A 26,640-nucleotide genomic window follows, 5' to 3' on the forward strand; every position below is an offset into this window, starting at 1 on the left:
TAATTTGTTACAGAAGCCACAGGAAACATCATGATGGGAGGAAGTTCTCTGCACTGCTCTAGGGATGCTTTGGGCTCCATGGAAGCAGCCCTGAGCTGGGAATCTGGAAGCATGCCTTCCAGTGGATCTTGAGGTCTCTTCTAACACAAAACACTAGTATCACCACCTTCTGCTTCTGTTGCAACCTCTGTGCACAATAGGGGTCAAAAGTATCTTCCAAAAGTTACTATAATCTTTTCTGTCTTATATTGCAATTGGCACAAACACTAATTCAATTCTGCCATCCCTTCCTACCATACTCTGTTGTTATGTGACTTAATTCATTTCAAGTTCACCCTCCCCATTTCTCATTATATTGATATAATGTGTCCTAGGTATTGCAACTCAAAACGTGGTGGATGGGCCAACAACACTGCTGACCCCTGAGAGCTGGCTAGAAATATAGATTCCCAAGTCTCACCTGCTGAACCAGAGATGTGCCATCAAAAGGATCCCCAGATGACTGATTATGTATATTAAGGTATGAGAAGTTTTTATCTAGGACTCAGGAAATCATCAATATTTTGAAATAATTTCCAACAGCCAAGCCTACAGGTAAATCCGCAACTGACTACAGTTATTGGCATATTGGGGAATCTCAGTGTTTTTGCAGAACATCCTAATGATGCACAAATACAGCACTACTTCACTGGCTAGCAGGAGATTGTTTTGACATAATACATACTATTAGTAACATTGCAAACACGGTATTTCCTTTAAGAAATAAAGACTTTATCTTCTGCCCAGCATTTGCTAAAATACAGCTTTTAGTTGGGGCTTTCATTTGCCAGGTTTCATGTTGTTTTCTTCAAGCAATATTATTCTGGTACCAGCTGAGAAGGACAAGCTTAGGCCAGCTGAGCTTTCTGTTTCTTACTGTTGCTTACTTAGAAGTCGCAGGCTGCCCCTTCGGTATTCAGTTTGAGAGCTTCGTGGGTGTTCTCCAGGGGCATAATTGCTCAGAATTTGTTTGGGCACAGCAATATTTCCACAGTTCCAATTGCTCTGTTTGTCTGGCTCTCCATTACCAGTGTTTTGATCTCACTGAAGCATGCCGGGCAAACTTGTCTATATTTGTTTCTCTGTAAATTTGAATTACAACAATTTTCAATTGCAGTATTTTGACCAGCTCTCACAAAAAGGCATTTCCATAAATCTTGGGTTTAAAATATTTAGAATTTCATCTATTTGGTCAGGATTACAGCAAATGTTGAATTCAATATACATTTAGCCATTTCAACCTGCATTCCATGGACACAAAGGGGTATTCTTGAAGCTGATACATGTGGACACACTCATTTTTCTTCCTACTGGTTTTAAGATAAAAATCTTTTGCTCGACGCTGTCCATATGAAAATAGTCAGTGATCTCCAAGAGAGAAGAAACAGAAAGAATGGCTAATTATTCAGACTTCCTGCACATGAAAGATACACAGGTCACACCAAACTGTCTTTTATCCTCTCTCCTATGGAACATGCCCTCCTGGGGGTGCGGACTATGCCATCAAAGCCACCAACAGCAAATAATTCAGGAAAGCATTAGGGCTAGAGGACCAATACAAGCAAGTGAAGTTTAATTCTCTTCTCTTGGCGAAGTAAAGCAATTAGAGGGAAAACAGGAATGGATTCAAATGTTGCCCATTCTTCAAACCACATATTTATTTAAATAACCATATGGCAAAAAAAAAATATTTGGTTGATTTGATATTTGCTTTTGCTATTTCCTCTTAGGCAAACTGAGAAACGAGTGGCGGTGTTTTAAAATAGAATAAACTGTCTTTAAATGCAAACTATATGCGAAAGTAGATGCATTTGGATGTGAGAATCTTATGAAAGTCAGAGAGAACATTACTTCTGCTCAAGAAAAAAAGATTTTCTAGTAGATGGCAGCTTCGAAGTTGCCACTTTCTGACTAGCATTTCTTCCATTGGCTAATGTTTCATATTGTGCATTGCCAGATGTGGATTCTAATTCAAAATTAGTATTGATGCTATTGCTCGTACAGTAGGCAGCCATCATAGGAATGAAGACACCTTCAGTGTTGCTGGTAGGTGTTTCTTAATGAAGGATGATGGCAACAGAGAAAGTAGCGTCCATCTGCATTGTGAAATCTGCAGTGGCCGTCTGAGTTGAGGAGCAAGGGATGATCAGTTTGACCTTGACGAGGCTGTTGAACTTAGGATAAACAACATTTCAGAGACTAAGTTTATTGCTGTGTAAAATGTACCATTTTTATCAGCACACCTGACAAGGTGCTGGCAAAGGTCAAATGAGATCCCCCAAATCAGCCACCTGGTGTTATGTGTGGTGCATGGTCACTCAGATCCTCCTTTGTTGGTCTCATTATAAGCAACTGCTTTTTCAACGACTTTCCCTTAGGGCTTCATGCATGTCTCCTTTCTGTCCCCTATATACACCTGCACCACATTATTTTTTTAATTCGTTTAAGTCTTGAGTTACTGTGTTTAAGAGAGATCCTTCTTTATGGTGAGATAGTATAATGAATGAATAATATAACTTGAAATTCATGTAACTTGAAACGAATGAAAAAAAGAAAACTTCAGAAAATGATAAGAGCTATATGGCAAATATATATTGGTTAGCTAATATTGTGTAGCAAATGATCCCAAATACAGTAACTTAAGCCAATAAGCATCTATTATTGCTACTAATCAGCTAGACAGTCAGGCTTACTAGTTTGTTGGTGGTCAACAGTGTCTTAAGCCAATGGCTCTATTGATCTTGGCTCAAGTCTCTTTTATGTATGGGGATCCACTGACCATGGCTGAGACAACTGAGCTCTCCTACACAAGGACTGTCACCTTCCAGTGGACTATGCTTCCCCCCATGATATTTTACCTTCATTCTATCAATAGATGCAATCTACAAGTCCAGCTCGGATTCCAGAGGTGAGAATCTAGATGGGAGGTCAAGATTGTGTGTCTTGGTTAAGATGTATGGTTACAGAGAGGGTTGAAAAATTGTTTCCATTCTTTAAATCAAAACATTCCGGTGATTTTATGTCCATTTTAAACGTAGTAGTCAGAGAATCCCCTGGGGTTAGGTGACTTTGTGCTAAGAATGAATTGGGCTTATGAAGACTTGGGAGCCTGCCAGGCAAAAAGTAGCATAAACAAAGTCCTTAAGGGGGCACCATGGCTTAAAGTTTTCAAAAAATGAAACAAAGGTCATTGTGGCTGTCTGTCTGTCGTGTGTGTGTGTGTGTGTGTGTGGTTTCCCTCCTTAGTGTAGGAGCCACATTCATAGATTGCACATTTGGTGGAGGAAATCAAGAAGAACTTACAAGTGGAAGTGAAGAGCAGAAGATTCAAGATTCTAAGAACTAGGAAGAACTTTGTCCCCTTCATCTTGATCAAAAGTAATATCAGGTCTTCCACCCAGAACTCCCAAACTTATAAATTCTTTTCATCTCTCAAAATCTGCAAGGGCATTCCAAGTTGGATTTCTAGATGGAATCATACACAGAGTTTGTTATTATAGAAAGCAATGAAATAGTGTCACTTTCATCTCTGTCTGGCACTACCATGGGGGTCTTTCTAGGGCAGAATTTTAGAATTTTCCTAAGTAGTTTTTTAATTCCTTTTTTCCCCCTTTGATAATATCTCACAAACTTTTCCTTCCAATAATGCAAAACATAAGAAACGAACTCACTACTCATAAGTCCCAGTAAAAACGGAAATAGAGAGTGCAAGAGGCAGAAGGGCAGTCCAGGATAAAGCCACACTCTTGGCTCACATTCCTGCAACATCCTCACAGACAATAGTCTCTTGGTTACTTGAGTATAAATGTGGAGTCTTAAAAGTAGGAATCAGAAAGCTTGGGCTCTAGCCTGGGTCAAAGCCAAAGAGCATCATCTATGCCTTGTTCAATGTTATATGATGAACCCTTTCAAGAAGCATTCATTGAATGATCTAGGGTGTATTTCAAAATAGCTAGGAGAGAACAAAAGTTCCCAACAGGTAAAAATGCTAAACAAAGATATAGAAAGTGTTTGTGACCCTTGTGTGATCATTATCAAATGATCACTCTATACCTGATAATTATGTGTCAATAAAAATAATTTAAAAATTTTAAAGAAGCACTTATCAAACACTAAATGGATAGATGGCTGAATTCTAGCTGGATGATTAGCTTGGCTAATTGGATGAGACTAGAAGGAGAGAAAAGAACCCAAGTCACAGTAAGATTGGTCAAAGCCAGAAAGGAAGGTCTATTAACTGACATTGAGAATCAGATGGGGATGTAGCTCAGTGGTAGAATGCCTGCCTGGCATGTGTGAGGCCCTGGGTTCAAATCCCAGCACCACATACACACAACCATAAGAAAATAGAGACACCACCGGTGAGTGATTAATTTTCTCTTACTTGACCATGTATTAAAAAATTCTCTTGGATTAATTTCTAACTGTTCCTAGCGACTAGGAACAGTCATGTAATTTTGAGCAAGTTTATCAAATTCCCTGGGCATCATCATTCTCACCTCTACTATGGAATGACTGGAGTAGATAACTTCTAGTTTATCTTTCAACTCTAACAACACCCTAAAATTCTTTGATTTTTCACTTCTGAGTACAAGAAAATCCTTACTAGTATTCTGTTTCAGAAGCTCTGTATAGAGACAATGGCTCTTTCTGTCATTTTCTTTTTTCAATTTGGAAAAAAAAAAAAACTTGGAAAAAGTTGGCTCTTTGACATCACAGTTCAGTCCCCAGTAAACCCCATATACATAAAAATAGAATTAGACAGTTTAAGTGCACCAAATTCCTTTTCTCAATGGAGCCCTTGATTCTATAATGCATCTTGTTATGTGGTCAAAAAAAAAATCTCTTTAACAAGGAATTAATTCCACTCTTCCCCTTAAAAATCTCCATTTTATGTATCTGTCATTTGGTCTGAATCCTGTTCTTTGTTTAAAACACCTTTCTCTACTTTCCCTCAGGGAACTTCCTTTCCTCATTCCATATGGTTCTGGTTGGTTGGGAAAGGGATCTGTCAAGCATATCACCAAGTTCCACTGCCAGACACAGGAGTGGGCATGTGACCAGAGGTGGCCAGTCACATTCTACTTTCTAGGATCTGATTTGTGAATGGAGACACCCAGGGACTTAAGTGTGTTTAGCCCTCCATCAACCAAGGGCAGCTATAAAGAGCTGCTTCCCATATTCCAGATAGCAGTTATCCAATTTGTTCTTACATCACAATCACCTGAGGGCTTATTCTAGCATAACTAATGGGCCCTACTCTGAGATTTCTGATGTGGTAGTTTTGATGTGTGGAGGAAAATTTCCAATTCTAATATGTTCCAAAGTGATACTGATGTTTGAAAACTACTCATTTCCAGAAGTACCCTGGATCATTTCTTGTTCAGGTCTGGCTTTAAGATCCCTTTCCCAATCTATGAGCTATCCAGCATCCTTCATCAAATCCACTTTTCTTTCCCTTTTTTTTGGGGGGGAAGCGGGGGATGTGGGGAGAAGGAATATGGGAGATTAATCTCAGGGGCCCTCAACCACTGAGCCACATCCCCAACCCTATTTTGTATTTTATTTAGAGACAGGGTCTCACTGAGTTGCTTAGCACCTCGCCATTCCTGAGGCTGGCTTTGAACTCATGATTCTCGTGCTTCAGCCTCCTGAGCTGCTGGGATGAGAGGTGTGTACCTCTGCACTCTCTTGTTTAAGTTTCTTGAACTTCGTCAGATTCTACATCTTGTAATGGATTTATGAAAACATGGATTTCAGAAGCATGGGATGCCCTGGTACCATGGCTTGAGATCTCTTGGTCAAGAAACCATTTTTATATGCAAGGTCCACAGAGGCAGGAGTGAGCACTGCCATTCACTTCTTCCCTGACTTCCAGTCTGCTCTGGTTTAGACCTCACAATCCCACACTTGCTCTGCCAAAATTTCTTCTGTTACTGGACCCAGCTCCTGATTACCTAGTCACCCACACTGAATTCCATCTAGATGGGCAGCAGCCTAGGCTAACCCCAGTGCTAAAGGAAGTCGTGTGCTTGCATCCCACTTCTTTGGAAGTAAATCTTACTTTGCTAATTTATTTAAATATTTATTTCATTTAACATCCAAAATAAATCTTCATTGATGGTGCTAGCCTTCTTTCAAAAATGCCTACATGGCATCCACTAAATGAGTACTCATAACCAGGACATTTTCTCACTCTGCTGGAAGTAGTTCCTTCAAATGTAAACAAGATGATTCAAAGTCAGCTCATCTCTTTCTATACTTTGTGAATTCAGCATCACTCAAAACTGGGCTAAAGATGCCTGATCTTGGCCAGTCTTTTTGTTGTTGTTATTGTTTTTAGATAGACATGACAGTAGAGTGTATTTTGACATATCATACATACAATTAGAATAAGCTTAACTTATTCTAATTAGGATCCCATTCTTGTGGTTGAACATGATGTGGAGTTACGCTGGTCGTGTGTTCACATATGAACATAGGAAAATTACGTCAAATTCATTCTACTGTCTTTTCCTATTCCCACCCCACCTCCTTTCCCTTCATTCCCCTTTGTCTAATCCAATAAACTTCTATTCTTCCCCCCAACCTGTGTGTAAGCATACTCATACCAGAGAGAACATTCAGGCTTTGCTTTTACGGGACTGGATTATTTTGCATAGCATAATAATCTCCGGTTCCATCCATTTACCAGCAAATGCCATAATTTCATTCTTCTTTATGGCCGAGTAAGAGTCCATTGTGTATGTGTGTGGGTGAGTGTGTGTGTGTGTGTGTGTGTGTGTGTGTATAATATTTTCATTATTCACCATCTGTTGAAGGGCACCTAGGTTGGTTACATAGCTATTGTGAATTGAGCTGCTATAAACATTGACATGGTTGCGTCATGTGTGTAAAATCAGAATGCTGATTTTAAGTCCTTTGGCTATATAAACCGAGGAGTGGGATAGCTGGATCAAATGGTGGTTCCATTCCAAGTTTTCTGAGGAATCTTCATACTGCTTCTCAGAGTGGTCGCACCAATTTGCAGTCTGACCAGCAATGTATGCGTGTACCTTTTCCTCCACATCCTCACCAACATTTATTACTTGTATTCTCAGCAATTTGGCCAGTCTTTTATAAGATGATGAAATTCAAGCTCACACACACTTACTGAAGCAACTATCCCTCCTGGATCTCAGCTTAGATATCATGTCCTCTGGGAAGTGACTCTCTGCCTCAAGACAGACGTTGTTGGCCAGGCTATGAATCTCATAGCAACTTCTTTTCTATTATGGACTGATTAGTGGAAGTAAGATCACTGATTTTTCTGTATTCCCTGCCCCTTCTAGGCAACTATACACTTTTTAATGACTCTCTTATTATATCTCCAGTGCCTACAACAGTGCCTTAACTACTGGAGATACAAAAACATTATGTAGATGCTTCTCAGGCTCAGTGTGTCAGGTGGTATGCTTAGTATCCAGTCTATGGTTTAAAAAAATATTTTTTAGTTGTAAATGGACATAATACCTTTATTTTGCTTACTTAATTTTTATGTGGTGCTGAGGATAGAACCCAGTGCCTCACACATGCTAGGTGAGCACTCTACCACTGAGCCACAACCCCAGCCCCAGTCTAGGTTGTTTTTTTTTCTGCCCACTATTCATTTCCCTCCTCTGGTAACTGTATCCTCCTATTACTTTGGTGAAATCATTTTTCCATACCCCGTAATTAATGTGCTTTGAATGGGGCAGTCCCGGCTCTATGCTCCTGGGAGAGGCAGATGATCAAAGCATAGTATTTTAAGCATCTTTCACCAAGAGGTCTAAGTAAATTTCCTCCTTGGTTATAATTTATGAAATGATTCTCTCATAAAGTAGTGAAGTAAACAATCAGAACTCGGAAATAGCTTGAAGGTGTTTTTCACCAAAGGTCCTTTAAATTTCTGCCCAAGCAGAACTGTCACTTGGTATATGTACAAAAAGTCCTCCTTGGGGTGCTTATGAGCCAAATTTTCTAATAATAGTCTCTGGCACACATGGACGTTTGTGAGGCCCCATCCTTTTAAATTACAGTGATTGGTTTAGAAATGAAAGTGAGACACAAGGCAGAAGATCAAGAAGCCCATCTTGAGATTTTAACTGGGACTCTTGGCAAAGAGGCTCCCCTTTTCTCTGAGTTGACCAAGGAGATGCTGCTGGTCTTTTTTACCTCTTTATAGAAGTTTGCCTGGGAGTTAAAACAACATTAAGAGAAAAAAAAAAGCAGAACTGAAACTGGGAGGAGAAAGATTCTGATGAAACTCTTGGAGAACCTGGACCCATCTAGGCTTGAAGGGAGAGTGTTCTTGGACTTTGTATATGCAATAGCCAGGAAGATCTCACTTTAAATTTTTTTTTTCATTTCTTTTCTGTTTTTTTTTTCTTTGAGTTAATTTGAACTCAACTGTTAGGGTCTGTAAACAAGTCAGGATGGCGCCTGGCATTTTGCCAGAGGGAGTGGTTTATGAAGTAACGCCAGCGAACCATTAAGTGTGGAGATTCCTTATTGGTTGACTGCTGTATCTAGTTTATGTTAATTAAGATAAGCTGTGTGGAATGTATATATACCCCTCCTGTCCTACAATAAACGGCTTCCACTCCTGCTGTATCAATCTACACAAGTTGCTCGTCACCCCCTGGTTATTTTGCTGCAGCGGGACTGCGGCACTCAACTTCTGCTATTTTCAACAGAAAAGTCCTAACAAATGCAACATACCATGTATCTACTTATCCTTCTCAGATAACTGATTTTCTGATTTTAAAGGTATAATAATTGGTAAATGGGGACTGTCTCCTACTATGTCTTCCCCAAGGTCACCCAATTAGTAAGTGACAGAATAAAGAAACCTAACTTGGTTCATTGTGCCTAAAAATGCCAATTTCTCACCACTCTGAGACAGTCCCATCTACAAAGCAGATAATAGCTGAAAAGCAAGATAATCTGATCCATTTTTAGGGCACACAGTAGAGGAGCACTATTTGTCTTTGGACCCACACAGCTGCCTATGAAAGATGTAACAGGATGGAGGTGGGGAAGGGAGGCCACCGTATTTCTTTACTTGCAAAAGTAATATATTTCAGGTACTGTTCAGTGATGGTGGACTAGGAATATCCATTCACAATAACACAACTCTCCTCTCAATAACTCATTATCCTACTTGAGATTTTACAGAATCAGAAAATCTTGGGAGGTTTTTTTAGAGATTATATTTTTTTTTCTTTGGGGGGGAGAGTCAGGACCCAGTAACTAGTATCTTTTAAATTTTTTTACTTGTTTTAATTAGCTATACATGACATTAGAATGCATTTATGCATTTTGATATATTATATGTAGATGGAGGATAATTTATCATTTTTTGATGGTACATGTTGTAGGATCACATCAGTCATGCAGTCCTATATGTACATAAGGTAATAATGTCTATTTCATTCTACTGTCCTTCCTATCCCCATATCTCCTCCCATCCCCTCCTTTCACTCCTTTCTACCCAATCTAAGGTAACTCTATTCTTCCCTAGTGCCCCCACCTATTGTGAGTCAGCATCCACATATCAGAAACAACATTTGGCCTTTGGTTTCTTGGGATTGGCTTATTTCACTTAGTGTGATAGTCTCCAGTTCCATCCATTTACCAGAAAACACCATAATTCCATTTCTCTTTCTGGCTGAGTAATATTCCATTGTGTATATGTACCACATTTTCTTTATCCATTCATCTATTGAAGGACACCTAGTTTGGTTCCATAGTCTTGCTATTGTGAATTGAGCTGCTATAAACATTGATGTGGCTGCCTCACTGTAGGTATGCTGACTTTAAGTCCTTTGGGTATAAACTGAGGATTGGGATAGCTGGGTCAAATGGTGGTTCCATTCCAAGTTTTCTGAGGAATCTCCATACTGCTTTCCATAGTGGTTGAACCAATTTGCAGTCCCACCAGCAAGATGTGAGTGTGCCTTTCCCCCACATCCTTGCCAACATTTATTGTTGTCTGTATTCTTGATGATTGCCATTCTGACTGGAGTGAGATAATATCTTAGAGTAGTTTTGATTTGCATTTATCTAATTGCTAGAGATGTTGAACACTTTATTCATATATCTGTTGACCAATTGTATTTCTTCTTCTGTGAAGTATCTGTTCAGTTTAGAGATTATTATATCTTATCCAGTCATTCATATGTCATGAAGAAGCCTAGAGAAAGAAAATAAATTGGCTGTTCAGGTCCTGGAATTCACTCTCCCTGACCAGCAGCCTGGAGCTGTTTGGGCCGCAATTCAGGGTCAAGGTGGAATGGGCTGGTTCTGCGCACATTTCACTGAGTCTTACTAAGGAATATCTATTATTCACTGAGGGCCAGAACCATTTCAGACACACTGTAGTCATAAATTCTGTCTGAATGATGCCCCAGTTCTCCCAGTGTAACTCCTACCACACTCTAACAAGACAGCTGTTATGACCTTGAAGGTCATCAACTTCCATGGTCTCCAAACTTTAAAGGCATAGCTCATGAGAAATCCATCCAAGGGCCTGGGTTTTCGGGGGAAGGGGGGAAGTGGCTCCACCCCGGAGGGCCCAGCTCATTTGGTTTCTCACTTGGCTGAAGAATTCACTCTTGGCAGTTTACTGTGGTTGAGGATAGACAAATTCTTAAGCATCATGATCTGTTGGACTCCAGTGGAAATTTTTGTGTGGCCTAGAGCAAGTTACTTAATGTCTCTGAGCCTCAACTTCCTCATCTATAAAATGAAGTTAACGAAAGCACCTGTCTCAGAGTATGGCCATAAGGATTAAATCACTTTCCAGCATATGGTAAGGACTCAACACAAGTTAGCCATTGTCAGTAGGCATGACTCCTGCTCATAAGCTTTGACTGAAAGGCAACCAAAGAGTACCTCCTTAATCGGTACCTAACATGCCACTGTTCCCTGAAATATCTGAAAATTTTAATCATACTCCAAATCTGTTTGTTGGAGATTTTACCACTGTATATGCAGTCTGAAAGGCCCCTGCTAATAATTTTATATTTACGTCTCTCTTTCTTTAATGTTGAAGCACATCCTAGTTTCTGTAGTTATTTTAAGACCTGGCTTAATGCAAATGTACATGAATCCTAAGTCCCGATATCTGACTTCCTCCCTTTTGTACAAATTGTAAACCTTCTCTTATGGATGGTTCTTATGAATGTCTTCGTTGATGTTAAATAGTGTAGGTTTCAACTCCACCGAAAAGACCTCTGGAGCTGATAAACACATTTAGTAAAGTAACAGGATTCAAGATCAACAATATACATAAATCAATTGCTTTCCTAGATGACAATAATGAATTTGTTGAAAAAAGAAATTAGGAAAACTCCCATTCATGATAACCTCCAAGTAAAATACTTGGGAATTAATTTAACAAAGAAGGTGAAAGATCTCTTAAAGATCTCTCAATAAACCAGGAATGGAACTACCACGTGACCCATCTCTCCCACTCTGTGGTACATGGATCTAAAATCAGTGTACTACAGTGATGCAGCCACATCAAGGTTTTCAGCCACACAATTCACAACAGCCAAGCTCTGGAACCAACCTAAGTGCCTTATCAACAGGTGAATGGTAAAGAAATTGTAGTATGCAACACAATGAAGTATTATCCATAAAGAAGAATGGAATTATGACATTTGCTGGTAAATGGATGGCATTAGAGACCATCCACCTAAATGAGAGCAACCCAGAAAGCGAAAGATTTAATATTTCCTTTGATATGCAGAAGCTAGTCCAAAATAAAGGAGAGAAAAGGGATGGGGGAAATTCCAAGAAAATGAAAGAGAGATCAGTGGAGTCGAGGAAGAATAATGATGAGGACAGAGGTGAGATGGGAAAAGTGAAGAATGGTGGAAAGAATCTGACCCAACTTTCCTAGGTATAGATATGAATATACCACAGTGAAGCTCACCCCCATGTATATCCACAAGGCACTACTTAAAAAAATTATAATAGAAGAAAGATCAATAGAGCAAAAGGAAGAGCACAAGGTAGGTAGAAGGGGAAGGAAAGGAGAAGTACTGGGAACTGGATTAGAGAAAATTATATTCCATGCTTGTATAATTATGTCAAAATGAACCCTAATACTGTTTCTAACTAAAAGGAAATAATTAAAAACAATTGTAGGTCTTTAAGGTATCTCTCCATACCAAAGACGGTCAGGAAGATGCTCCTATCTCCAATCCCCTCTCCATTCCTAGGTTTTGGCTTAGCACAAATTACTCAATGGCCAGTAACACCAAAACCATTCCTCAGGTGTTCCCTCTTGGATAGAAATTATAGTGTTAAATCAGGATCTAACTAACTGGATATAGAAAGTTTTCTTAAGACCATGAGATGTCACTAAAAATTCTATAAAGTAGGAAGAGTGGAAAAACTGGAGCTTTCAGAGAGAAATTTCTGCCCCCAAAATATGTATGAGCAATCTTATTTCAGTGATACTAATGTAGTTGGGTAGTGGTGGTAATGTTTATTCTCCTCAAACACTAAGAATGGTTTTGCACACCACCCCTCTCCCTTCCCTATTATTTAAACTCCCCTTTGCTGATAACTGTGAGTTGCAAATGTCTCTTCTATGTTTTCAATTTTGTTTGATGAAGTTTTTTTTTTAATAACCACATGGTTCTTGTTCTCTTAAAAGGTTGTACAATTTCAACAGAACTAGAAAGGGCTTTTGGAATGCCACCAAACTGGCAGTGTTCTTCTGGCAAGAGTTCTTGGCTTTAATAGTACAATATTGTAATGAATTAGAGGGTTAAATCTTCTAAGTGAATGTTCCAAAACTTTTTTTTTTGAGAAATTGCAAGGATGTTTGCCCAAGCAAAATAGATACGTGTGGGTACAAGCAGATGAATGATCCATTTGTTTGGTTTACTTTTAAATGGAATATTATGTATTTCACCAGCAACTTAATAAAATGGTTTCTTGAAATGGTGACTTACTTGATTCCAGAAATTTTTTAAAGTGTGATTTCTTTTTCCAAAAGAATGAACCCATTGCTTACATTTGAATTTTAAAATATTTGCTCTATCTTAACATATGGTTATAATTCAAATATCTGTCTGAAATTTGCTGAACCCTATAGCAGTGTTTCTCAGATGGAGATGATTTCTCCCCCACAGGGGCACCTTGCAATGTCTGGAAACATTTTTTAGCTATTAGAACTTGGGGTGGGTTCTACTAGCATCTACTGAACAGAGGCCAGGTGTGCTGTCAAAGGTTCTTTGTCAGAAGGGGATAGTGAGTTGTCCTTTGTGTTTTAGGGAGAGACAGAGCAAAAGATAATGCAACTAATTCTCAAATACTCACCTAATTAAGGGTTGAAAGAAGTCAAAGATCCAAACTCATGTTCCGTAAGAATGAACCAAAGTGTGCTCAAAATGCATTTTATGTAAAGTTGGATAAAGTTATAACCAGCAATGTAAAACAGACCATTCTAATATGCACAAATAATAAAAAGTAATCAATATCATGTAATAGTTTAAAACACTAAATACAAACCGACTGATGAAGACATTGCTCCCAAAATATTATCTATTATGCACTATCTATTAGTGCATTATTTTCTGGTTCTTACCTGGCTAGATGGAACATACCTACCCCCAAATATTAAAAAGAACCCAAAACAGGTCCATGTTAAAGATAGAGTCCCAACTATTTGTTCCTTTTCTTGCTCACTAATCTTCCCTTTGCCTAATGTTATGACACAGGGGTACAGTCCTTAGCCGTATTCTTTCTCTCCCCCTCAACGTGACTCTGCTTTGGTCTTAGATGAGGTTGTGATTGCAAAGGAAGTGGTACTCTAGCTAATTATAGAGACGAAGGCTTACTCCCAAACAGTAGAACATACCTATGACTCCAGTTACTCAGAAGTTCCAAGCTAGTTGTACTTTGTAATACAAATTTTTCTTTCTTGTTGATTTGTAGCAACATTATTTTGCCTCAGATACTATTTAAACATAAAACCATCTTGAGATAAGCTGTTATATCCTCAGAAAAATACCCCAAAGAGGACTGAGGAATGGAATTTCCTTTTTAAAAAAAAGTACATAAACTGAGTTAGGTTCCCATTTGTCTAATCATTTGATAAAGAAGCAGTAGGATGATATAGCCATAACTTACCACTCCAAAATTCTCTTTCTCTCTGTGATAACGCCATCATAAATCTAGTTCGACCACAGTCAGTATATGCTACTACTATACTTTTCTTTGATTCAAAATGGAAATATTATGTTGAGATATGATCATTTTGTCTGATGGAAAGAACAAAGGTTGGGGTATAGCTCAGTGGTGTAGCTCCTGCCTTGCACACCCAAGGCCTTGTGTTTCATCCCCAATATCATAAAAACAAGAATATGAAATATCAAATACTCCAACTTCCTAAATAAAAGACAGTAGAGTTTCCTCCAGTCTGAGCAGCTATTACCTGGACGTCTGAGTGGCTCCCACATGAAAAGTTTTGTCTAAATTCACTTCCAGTTTCTCATATCACCTGGTTAAACTCTCAGTAATCTCTTTTGGTAGCACATCTGCACAAGAGAATTTCCAGTCTTACAATCACATGGAAAAATGTCCAAAGAGAAGATAATAGCTGATGAGAAAGACAAGAGATCCCTTTATAAGAATTAAAATATGCACATAGACCGATATCATCGTCAGTTTATAAGGCTTGAGAACATTAACCTGTGGAAGGAAAAGGGATTGCATACAGATTCAAATTTTTAATATTATAATAAAGAAGTACGTGTGTGTGTCTGTGTGTCTGTGTGTCTGTGTGCATGTATGTGTATGTATTTGTTGTGGGGAGGGATTGAACACAGGGGTAACTCAACCACTGAGCCACATCCCCAGCCCTATTTTGTATTTTATATTTTCAAACAGGGTCTTGATGAGTTGCTTGGGCCTTTGACAAGTTGCTGAGGCTGGCTTTGAATTTGCAACCCTCCTGCATCAGCCTCCCAAGCCACTGGGATAACAGATGTGCATCACTATACCCAGAAGACGTATATTTTCATAACTAATTTCATTACTATGCAACAAATGTGTACCTTCTTACTGTTGGAGTCCCAGAGAAGAGGAGAGGATAAAAAGAATAAAGCAGAAAAAATTTTGAAGAAATAATGATCAAAGAGTTTCTAAATTTGGTAAAATTGAAAGACCCTTAGCCATGCTAATGAAGAGAAGAGAGAAAACTCAAATTACTAACATACATGATGGAAAAGGAAATATCACAACAGACACTACAGAAGTACAGAAGATAATTAGAAATTATTTTGAAAACTTGTACTCCAATAAAATAGAAAATATCAAAGGCATTGACAAATTTCTACAGTCATATAATTTGCCCAAATTGAATCAGGATGATTATGCAATTTAAACAGATCAATTTCAAGTGACAAAATAGCAGATGCCATCAAAAGTCTATCAACCAAGAAAAGCCCAGGGCCTGATGGATACACAGCCGAGTTCTACAAGACCTTTTAAAGAAGAATTAATACTGATACTATTCAATTTATTTCAGGAAATAAAAAAAAGAGGGAGCACTTCCAAACACATTCTATGAGACCAATATCACCCTGATTCCAACAGCAGGCAAAGACACATCAAGAAAAAAAAAAACTTCAGACCAATAACTCTAATAAACATAGATGCAAAAATTCTCAATAAAATTCTGGCAAATCGAATACAAAAGCATATCAAAAAGATGGTGTACCATGATCAAGTGGGATTCATCCCAGGGATGCAAGGTTGGTTAAACATACAGAAATCAATAAATGTAATTCATCACTTCAATAGACTTAAAGATAAGAATCATGTGATCATCTCAATAGATGCAGAAAAAGCACAAACTACAGCACCCCTTTATGTTCAAAATACTAGAAAAACTAGAGATAACAGGAACAGATCTCAACATCATAAAGGCTATCTATGCTAAGCCCCAGGCCAACATCATCCTAAATGGAGAAAAATTGAAGGCATTCCCTCTAAAAACTGGAACAAGACAGGGATGCCCTCTTTCACCACTTCTATTTAACATAGTTCTTGAAACACTGGCCAGAGCAATTAGACAGACAAAAGAAATTAAAGGGAGATACATAGGAAAAGAAGAACTCAAATTGGCACTATTTGCTGATGATATGATTTTATACCTAGAAGACCCTAAAAGTTCCACCAGAAAACTTCTAGAACTAGTAAATAAATTCAGCAAAGTAGCAGGATATAAACTCAACACCCATAAATCAAAAGCATTTCTGTATATCAGTGATAAATCATCAGAAATGGAAACAAGGAAAACTACCCCATTTACAATAGCCTCAAAATATAAGTGTATGGACTCAAGAAGTTTAGCATGCCTTAAATAGGACTACAAAAAAAAAAAAAAACCCTCACACCAAGTATAGAGTGGTCAAACTGCTAGATTCTAAAGATAAAGAGAAAATCTTAATACCAACCAGTGAAAAATGACATTACATATAGAAAAAAATATTTTAATATTGCTGCCTTTAAATCAGAAAAAAATGAAATCGAAAGAGAGTAAAAACAAAATCTTCAAGAAATAAAAGAAACAAACTGTCAATTCAGATTCTTATAACCAGCAAAAATATCCTTGAAGAATAAATGCAAAATAAACATGTTTGCAGATGAAGGAAATCATCTATAATACCAGCTAACTTACACCACAGTGAATGCTAGAAAGACCATTCATTTAGACTCAAAGACATGACACCCAATAGAAATATAATGTTCAGAAAAGGATGAGGAGCACTGGAAACTGAATTACAAAAAAATTCCTTCTCAATAATTCCTAAAGCATGTGATAGGTTCAGTTTTAAAATTTATATACATTGGGATTTTTTGACATAATTGGATGTGATACATATGAAAACTATACCATTAATGTTGGGAAGGAGGTAAATGAGCATAAACAATTGCAAGGTTTTAACAATTTTACATAAACTGGGGCAAAATCAATGCTCAATTGACTGTGACAAGGTAAAGATGTTCATTGTAATTGCTAGAACAACTAATAAAATTAAACTTAGGAAATTATAGCTAAAAAAATTATTCAAATTGAATTATAAAAATATTTACAAATTCCAATGAAATACATAAGAAGAAATCACAACCAACCAACCGAGGAGATATACGAAGATGAAGTGGTAAATGATAGGTTTAAATTGTCATATCATTCATTAATTTTAAATATTAAGTGACTAAGTACTTCAGTTTAGAGAGAAAAAATTAAATAAAATTTAAATTTTATTTAATATACTTGCTCTATACAAGAGGGAAAAAAAGCAAATAGATGAAAAAAAATATTTACCATGAAAGTACTAAGCTTAAGAAGGTCAAAGTGGCTTTATTAATACCAGATAAATTGTACTTTGTAACAAAGAAGGAAGATAATAATAAACACTAATTTATTAGAAAGATAAAATAAATGTGAATATGTAAATCCCCAATATCACAGTTTCAAAGTACATGAATTAAAAATTGACAGAACTGTAGTGAGAACTAGACAGTTACATCATCATAATGGAAGATTTTAACACTCCCCCCAGCTTAGAAATTACTAAAACAACAGTCAAAAATATCGGGAAAAATATAAACAATCTGAGCAACATTCCTAACCACTTTGTTATAGTTGGCATTCACAGAACATCACAACACAAAATTATGAAAGGTGTAAATTCTTCACAAATTTACATTGTACATTCACAAGATGAACCATCTTCTATACTACTAAAAAACAAAAACTACTTTAAAAAAAGAAATAAATTTCAAAGGTGTAAAATCTTAATGATTAATTCTCTGACATTAATAAAATTAACCTAGATGTGAGTAATAAGACATAGAGGAGAAAACCTCAAATATTTGAAAATCCAAAATTTGTGTTTCCAAATAATCCTTGGGTCAAAGAAACAATTGTAAGGGAAATTTTAAAAATATTTTAAATTGAATATAATTACAGTTAAAATGCAGAACATGTTAAAGTTGTGCTTGGAGGGAACTGGCTGTTGTAAGTACTGGGAGTTGAATCAAGGGGTTCTCTACCACTGAGTTACATCCTCGGCCTTTTAATTTTTTTTATTTTGAGATAGGGTCTCACTAAATTGTTCAAGTTGGCCTTTAACTTGAGATCCTCCTGCCTCAGCCTCCAGAGTAGCTGGGATTACAAGTGTGCGTGCACTACTGTTATAGTTAAAGCTTTGTCCCAGGGTTTCATAAACTGACTTCCAGACCACTCACGTATAATCGAATCAAGCCTTTATTGAAGCACACAGGCGGCTGACCAGAACATAAAGCTGTTCCCCTGATCAGCCCCGAACAATTGCAAGGGAACTCCTTATAAGCCTGAAAACTGCAAAAGGGATGTTCAGGGGTCTAGCCAATGCAAGCAAGCCAGGTTACAGAAGCAGGACAGTGCGGTCAAGCGGAGGGAAGCCTAACCAATTACAGTTAGCCCAGTCACCCCAGTTACAGAAACAGAGCCCCGTTACCCTAGTTACAGAAACAATGCCCCATTAGGTAGTTCCGTGTTCTTAAAGGTTTCTATAGCAAAAGGAAAAGAACATCCTGTTCCAGTCATGACTCTTCTACTTGGCCTGGTTGTTTTATAGGATGAAGTCATAAAACAAAATGGAGTCACATTTGCTCCTACTATCACACTACCACACCTGACTTAGAGGGAAATTTATAGTAGTAAATGCTTATATTACAAATAAAGAAAGATCTAAAATCAGTGATATAAAGCTGTGCCTTAAGCAGCTAGGGGAAAAAAAAGAAGAAAATAGCAGAATTAAAATAGAAAAGAGACAACAGGGGAAGTTAGAAAAATCAAGGTTGGTTTTTTACAAAGATAAACAAAACCTACAAACATTAACCTAGAATTTAAAAAAATAAATAAATAAAGAGAACACAAATTAGCCATATCAGGAATGAAAGAAGAGCATGTTCTTTGGTCTACCAGCCAGTGTCACATTTGTGCTCATTTTTGTAAAACTCTACTGAGGTCTCCACTTATGACTTATGCACTCTTCTTTATATGTACTGAACTTCAACAAATACTTTGCTCAGTAAAAATTAAAATAGTTCCAAGGACATGAAGTGCTATGCTTGGATCTTTGCTCTCAAAGTTTGAAGAAGACACAAATTCTGACGGGGTGTATTGGTCAGCTAAGGCTGCTATGACAAAACATCATAGAGGTGGAGCAGATTTAAAAACAATAGGTTTTTATTTCTCACAGTTCTGGAGCCCAGGAAGCTGAGATTAGGGTGCTAGCTGAAAGCTCTCTTCCCATGTCCTCACACTGGCTTTTCTGGGTGCATGCATATATAGAGAGAGCTCTTTCTTCTTGTTCCTCTAAGGATGCCAATCTTGTTGGCTTAGAACCTTATATTTATGCATGTGATTTAATTAACTCCTAAAAGTTCTGTGTCCAAAATTATTACGTTTAGGGGTTGAGACTTCGACCTGTGAATGAGGGTGAGGGCAAAACTCAGTTAACAGCAGAGGACTGTGGAAGGACACACTTTTCAGGAAATAGACTCCAATACTAGACATTGATTAGGAAATGCTCCTGAGATCAGCACCTGTTGAAGGGGAAGAAGAATTAGGACTGTGCAGAAGAAGTCAGGCTGAAAGGCAATCTCTACAAAGGCTATGACTGACCCCACAGGTAGCTTTGGAGATGAAATTCAGAAGTGCATCAGCTTAGAAGAAGAGAGCTATACCTTTGCTCTCCTCCACTGGCCAGGGATTAGATGTCAGCTGCCCTGGAAAGGGACATGACTCTGCAGCAGAGCCAATTCCAAAGACAAGTCACAGCTGACAACCTCCCCCAAAGTTGGGTTAATAAATCCTTCAGTCTTGATGGAGAATCTGGACAGTACCCCACAGCATCCTCAACAGCACACTGCTTGGGACAAATTAATAGCTCATCCCAATCATTTTTTTTTTGGGGGGGGGGGTACCAGAAATTGAACTCAGGGACACTAGACCACTAAGCCACTTCCCCAGCCCTATTGTGTATTTTAAAGACACTGTCTTACTGAGTTGCTTAGCACCTCACTTTTGCTGAGGCTGGCTTTGAACTTGCGATCCTCCTTCCTCTGTCTTCCAAGCTGCTAGGATTACGAATGAACACCACCGCCCCAAGTCATTCACCCTTAACTTGATAACAGGTCCTCAGCCTAGCAGACCCAGAAATTCCAGTGTAGCAAAGTCTTTCTGACCAAGGCTACGAGCTCAACTTGGTGAAACTCACATATAAAATCCTGACTAAAATCCTGACGTATACAACCTTCATTAATTAATTTGCAGTAAGCTCTCTGGATCAAAGTAAAATTTATGAGTTGCCCATCTACAGTCAGAAAATTCTTGCTTATCCAGGAAATAAAACAAGAACAGTTTGTCATGTGATTTAAATTGTTAAGGACATCAGACACTGATATCAAAATGTCTATGGAATGAAGTAGTCAGAATGGTGCCAGGTCTTCAATAGCACGAGGGTCATGTTAGCCATATTACAGAACAGTTATATGTATTTCTCATGTAATTTAGGCATTTTTGCATCTTCTGCCTTTTCTGTAGTAATTAAAGTAAAAATATCCCCAAACTTGACCCAGAGAGATGTTTTGCACTCTACTCCCTAAAGAAATCAAACTGAATGATGAAATCAGCAATGCAGAAATAAATGAATGACTTTCCCTCTTGGGGATCACAGGCAGCCCTTGCTGCTGGACTTGTGAAAATTTCACTTCCCTGAGCTCCTTTCTGCTTGACTGCTAACTTACAAAACATGACTATTATCTAATAGCCATTACCAAATGGAGACAGGCTGAGATGATGTAATCAGATATGATGAGCAGGCTCCATCAATGGCCAACAGGAAGAGGAGTGGATCACAGGCCCAGCAACCAGGAGAAGGGTCAGAAGGGAGAATGAGGAACAGCTAGTCTACCTAGGCTATGTTAAGGGAAAAAAACTGGGTAGGTTTTTAGGGGATGAAGAGATAGATACCTTTGTGAAAATACCTCTTTCTTGATCAAACTTAGTACAGCTCTTTAAAAAAGAATGGAAAAATTCTATGAACATATAAAGCTAAACACAAAATAGAACAGACAGTATTATTCTATTTATGATGAGATTTACAAAAAAGTCAATAAAATGAAATTTTATGTATTTTTGCATATCTGGTTTATTATAGTTAACTAATTTGGGAGAAATAGCAAGCTCTATATAAAAATTTGAGCTAAATGCTTATATTTGATTCATAACAACCACAGAATGACAGAATGTCAGGATGTGCTAGCTACCTACTATGCGTGCTAGCTACCCACTATGTGTGGCGTTGTATACGAAATTTGAAATTTTGCAATTATCATCTCCAAATTACATGCAGGACAATTAGAGTCTTAAAGTGGCTACATGGAATTGTGGATTTTGGTGGATGGCAAAAGGAGATTCACCCAACAAAAACAATAACAGAGGAAAATATCATGCTAAGTCAAATAAGCCAATCCTACAAAACCAAAGGCCAAATGTTTCCTCTAATATTCGGATGCTAATTCACAATAAGGTGGGGGGACACTAGGGAAGAATAGTGTCACCTTAGATGAGGTAGAGGGAAGTGATAGAAGGGAAGGGAAGGGGATGTGGGGATAGAAAAGATAGTAGAATGAAACAGACATTAATACTGTATGTACATATGTGACTGCATGACCAATATGATTCTGCAACATGTACACTCAGAAAAATGAGAAATTATATCCCATCTGTGTATGAAATATCAAAGTGCATAAAAGCATTCTACTGTCATGAATAACTAAAAGCAAATTTTAAAAAAAATTTTTTAAAACAATAATAGAAAAAGGCCTACTTTTTATTAGAAATTGTATTATACATAGTAGTTAGGTTTATTTTGACGAAAGTATACATGCATGGAATTTGATTTACTCCATTTTAGTCTCCATCCCCCATCACTTTCCCTCTTCTCTCTCCCCCCATTCTCCTACCCTACCCATCGTCCCTTGAATCTTCTACTTCACTGATCTTCCCTATATCATTTTGGTATCCACCCCCAGCACACATACCTTTTCCCCTTACTTTGCGCTAGCTTCTGTGTATCAGAGAAAACATTCAACCTTTAATTTTCTAAATCTGGCTGATTTTGCCTAACATAGTATTCTCTATTTCCATCCACTTACCAGTAAATGCCAAAAATTTATTCTTCTTTATGGCTGAGTCAAACTCCATTGTGTATATATACCTCATTTTTTTAATATTTATTTTTTAGTTGTCAGTGGAATTGGGTTCAATTCTCGGCACCACTTAATCCATTCATCTATTGATGGGCACCTGGGCTAGTTCCATAACTTGGCAATTATAAATTGTGCTGCTATAACCATTAATTTGATCTATCCCTGTAGTGTGCTGATATCAGTTTTTTTGGATATACACTGGGGAGTGGGATAGCTAGGTTATATAGTGACTTCATTTCTAGTTTTTTTGAGGAATCTCCATACTGCTTTAAAAAATGGCTGTACTAATTTGTTGTCCCACCAACAATGTATCAATATATGGTTTTTCCAATATCCTCACCAGAATTTTTTATTATTTGTCTTCTTGATGATTACTATTCTGACTGGTGTGAGATGAAATCTTAGTGTACTTTTGATTGGCATTTTCCTGCTAGCTAGAGATGTTGAACAGTTTTTCATATATTTGTTGGCCATTTGTGTTTCTTCTTCTTTTTTGTTCAATGCTCTTACAGTTATATTTCATTTTTATTGGATCTACACATAATCCAAGTAAATATCACCATCTTGTACTCTAGGAATCCATCATAACGCTCAAGGGTTTAAATACACTTTAATGATCTGAAAGTCTCTCTGATTATCAGCCATGTCTGTCATGTTAAAAACAGATTAGAAACAAAACAACATAGACAACCTTTAACCAGATTGGATAGCAATGCAAATAATAAATTTTCATTTTCAAATCATTTCTTAGAAAATTTTATAAAAATGTGGAACGCTTCACGAAATTGCATATCATCCTTGAGCAGGGGCCATGCTAATCTTCTCTGTATCGTTCCAATTTTAGTGTAAGTGCTGCCAAAGCGAGCACTTGTTTTCTTCATTTGAGAAGTTCCTGTTTATTTCTTTTGCCCATTGACTGTTTGGGTTATTTGTGGGGTTTTGGGTGTTAAGTTTTTTGCATTCTCTATATATTCTGGATATGAATCCCCTATTAGAGGAGCAGCTGGCCAAGATTTTCTCCCATTTCTGTAGACTCTCTCTTCATGCTCTTAATCATTTCCTTTGTTGTTTGAAAGCTCTTTAATGGGATGCCACCCTAATAATTGATTCTTGGTTTCACTTCTTGAACTTCAGGCATCTTGTTAAGGAAGTCAGTGCCTGTACCTATAGATAGAGTCTTGGCCCATTTACTTCTAGCCCTTGAATTTGAGAAAGAACTACTTTTGACAGGGTGGCTATACATAGAGATTTCAAAGATAAGTCTATAAAGACATGTGATGAGCAGAGGGAAGACTTCTAGTCCTGCACATGGCCTGGAAAAGGCCCCTTCCTGGAGGAGGTGAGTGACCCCCTCACACCCCAACCATCACTGAGCTGCACCCATCTTACTGGGTCCAACTAAAGGACATTACTTTTGTATTTCTGTGGAATTCTAGAAACAATACTTTCTCCAAATGGAAAATAAAATCATAGGGTTATTTTTTTCCTTTCCTCCAGATTTTCAACAATTGCCACTCTGTAAATTTGTTCTAAATAAAATGTCTATAACCAGTCATGATGTAATTTAAATGGAGTATTTAAGAAAAGAAGTGAATTCGGTAAATAATTAGTCAAATAATAATTAATAATAATAATAATAATATCATTGAACAGCAAGATTCAAACTCAGGAAGGACAGACATATGAAGAGAGCAACTGCGTGAGGCCCCAGGTGGTACAGGGTCAGGAGGGGTCATGGGCATTCATGGGCCAGTTCAGTTGGAGGGAAGCCTCCAAGGAAACTCACCACAAAATGCCAACGACACTCTAATGGACTTCACGGGCAACGTGAAGGTGCCACTGATTGTGCCTTGAAGGGCAGAAACGGGGGTGTTATGTTTGAGATTGTTATGGGCTTATAAATTACAAATATTCCTACCACCAGCATCGACCTTTCCTGGACTCTTCACCAACCTTTTAACTCGCATCCTATCTGGTGAAGCTCCAAAGTTCTCCCTGGGCAAATGGTGAACTGGGCGGTTCTTAGTTATGGTTTTTTTCTGTGCTTGCGGTGGTCAGATATCAGTTGGAACTGCTTTCATCCATGCTTGTCCTAGCTAGATTTGGGAGACAGCCACTCCATGGCATGCCCTTTGTTTGGCTGTCATCTGGAACTGAGCTGGGCTATCAACCCAGTGCCTACACAACTCCCCTCTAGTGTGGTGGGTCTCAGTGTGGTTAGACATCTTATATGGCAGCTGGCTTCCATCAGGGTCCTCTGAGTTTCTAGTTCTCAAACAATAAAATCTAATTGTTCGTAAGAAGGAAATGGCTCTCATTTTTTAAAAAAATTGGTGCGTTAGGGTGAGAAGGCATGCGATCCTTCATCAAATGGACAAGTCCTGTAAAGGATTAACTGTAGAATCAAACTATGTGTATTTTCTAGAAAGTACAAGACAACCCAGCCCACTCTAAGCTTTCAAAAACCTGAAGTAGGAAGCACAAGATTCATATTCATATTAAGAGGAAAAATAGATAGCTCTGCCTACTTGTTTGACGAGAACAGCTTTTATGCATCAATAAAATGCTGGTTTGTCAACATTATGTGACATGCAGGCCCATAAAGAACAGTTGCTGAAAGTCTTTGAACATTCAGATTAAAATAAAACTGCTGAACAAAAGCTATATTATACATAGCCCTAAACTTGAATAGCTAGAGGGTGTTTTATATGAGTGTTTTTAGAGACACACACTGAGAATATACCTATCTCTGGTTCAGTGGTTATTGAAAAGGCAGAGGTTTTTATGAGCAAATGTATTTGAGCTGTGTGCATTCTCTAAGGGATTACTTTGTACTTTCAAGTGCACTGAATTCTCATCTAGAAGCCAAAGGTATCTGCCAACAAACAATAAGCTAATCAGAAAGTAGGAACATGACTTAATGCTTTAGTTTTAAAAACATAACTTAATGCTTTATTTTAAAAAACATAATTTCTGAACTTGGAATCAAAACTACTTGGTGCAACCCATGCCATTGGCAATCTTTGGGGGATAGCATCACATAATCCCTGATTTCGGTTCACATCTCAGAAATTTAAAAAATCCTCAACTAAAATTGTTCTAGCCACAAGATAAAAAAAAATACAGCTTTGGGGCTGGGGTTGTGGCTCAGTGGTAGAGTGCTCTCGTAGCATGTGTGACGTCCTGGATTTGATCCTCAGCACTATATAAAAATAAATGAATAAAATAAAGGGATTGTGTTCAACTACAACTCATACATTCACATATATTCTGCAGAGCTACTGCTCTGGTTTGAGCACAGGCTAATGGAAAAGGGTGGTGTGTGGATGGGGGTCCTTAGGCATTCCTGCTAAAAACATAACAAAATTAATAGATGTACAACATCACCCATTATCCACTCTAGAATCCTATATACTTTCTGCCCCATGGCCTCTGGTCCAAACATCAAGGAAAGAAAACTTCAGACCAATATTCCTGATAAACATAGCTGCAAAAGTTTTCAATAAAATTCTGATAAACCACATACATATTAAAAAGATCGTTCACCACAATCAAGTGGGATTCATCTCAGAATGCAAGCTTGGTTCAACATATGGTAATCAATAAACATAATTTATCACATCAATAGACTTAAAGACAAGAATCTCAATAGATGCAGAAAACGAATTTGACAAAATACAGCACCTCTTCATTTTCAAAACCCTAGAAGAACTAGGGATAGTAGGAACATAACTCAACATTGTAAAAGCTATGGATGTTAAAGTCAAGGGCAACATCTTTCTAAATGAAGAAAAATGGAAAGTATTCCCTCTAAAAACTAAAACAAGACAAGGGTGATCTCTTTCACCACTTGTCTTCAACATAGTATTTGAAACGCTAGTTAGACAGAAGAAAGAAATTAAAGGGATGAATAGGAAAAAAAGAATTCAAACTATCCTTATTTGCTGATGATATGATTCTATATGTAGAAGAAATATCCAAATAACTCCACCAGAAAATTTCTAGAACTCATTAGTAAATTCAACAAGGTATCAGGATATAAAATAAACACCCATAAGTCAACTATGGGTTCCTATATATCAGTGATGAATCAACTGAGGGAGAAATTAGGAAACCTATTCCATTAACAATAGCCTTGAAAAATATAAAATATTTGGGAATCAATCTAACAAAAGAGCTGAAAGACCTCTACAATAAAAACCACTGAAAACTAAAGAAAGAAACTGAAGAAGACCTTGTAAGATTGAAAGATCATTCATGCTCCTGGATAGGCAGAATTAATATTATCAA

General features: G+C 37.6%; 1 non-coding gene across 1 annotated transcript; it reads right to left on the reverse strand.

Annotated features, from left to right (window-relative positions):
- Positions 1–23,111: 23,111 nt before the first annotated feature.
- On the reverse strand, positions 23,112–23,218 carry LOC120892161 (U6 spliceosomal RNA). Its single transcript, XR_005736811.1, has one exon. It is a non-coding gene; the product is annotated as a U6 spliceosomal RNA (small nuclear RNA).
- Between the last annotated feature and the right edge of the window lie 3,422 nt (positions 23,219–26,640).

The sequence above is a fragment of the Ictidomys tridecemlineatus genome, chromosome 2 (assembly GCF_052094955.1).
Source record: "Ictidomys tridecemlineatus isolate mIctTri1 chromosome 2, mIctTri1.hap1, whole genome shotgun sequence".
Classification (NCBI taxonomy): Eukaryota; Metazoa; Chordata; class Mammalia; order Rodentia; family Sciuridae; genus Ictidomys; species Ictidomys tridecemlineatus.